General features: G+C 38.3%; 1 pseudogene; it reads right to left on the reverse strand.

Annotated features, from left to right (window-relative positions):
- Positions 1 to 201: 201 nt before the first annotated feature.
- LOC129904599 (5S ribosomal RNA) lies at positions 202 to 322 on the reverse strand (annotated as a pseudogene).
- Between the last annotated feature and the right edge of the window lie 357 nt (positions 323 to 679).

Below are 679 nucleotides of genomic sequence, written 5' to 3' on the forward strand. Positions count from 1 at the left end.
ACCGACTTTGTTTATCGAGTAATCACCTGGTTTTACTCTTGGCATACCACCATTCGTAAGTTGCATCAATTATTTTGCAAAGCTACATCCCCTATCTTAAAGGGTCTTATCATCTTTCACGGTGGAGTCACATATACACAATACTTCTTTATACCAACAATGCCATGCAAGGCCAACATATATATACATCCATGTCATCTCATATCACAGCCGCATAGGGCTTTCTAGAGGGTTACCCATCCTAGTACTACTCTTGCCCAAGCACGCTTAACTTTGGAGTTATAATTGGATCCAGTGTGTTAGTGCTAGTATGATTGCATCTATCCCTTGTGGGGTCTCATTTGTAGTTTAAGCGTTCCCATTTACACATGATAACGTCAGTTGATTTTCTCTTATGCTTATATTTCTCTTGACCACTTCCCCCCTTTAGGGTGTATCCATGTCATTATCTATTTATTTCTAACTTTCCAAATGCATAGGATTCTTTCTAACCTATTTAGTATACTGTGTTATTTTGATATCTTCCTTTACATCCCCTATACTTTGGGTTACCCATGTACGAAACCTTAATACCATCATGAGGTGCTTAAAACCCTCAATTTACAGTACCAACTCTAGTCTTGAACACTGGGACTCGAGAAATATCCTTAATATAGCAGTTTATTCAAAGCCACATTCC

This window comes from Solanum dulcamara, chromosome 1 (genome assembly GCF_947179165.1).
Source record: "Solanum dulcamara chromosome 1, daSolDulc1.2, whole genome shotgun sequence".
In the NCBI taxonomy this organism is placed as follows: domain Eukaryota; kingdom Viridiplantae; phylum Streptophyta; class Magnoliopsida; order Solanales; family Solanaceae; genus Solanum; species Solanum dulcamara.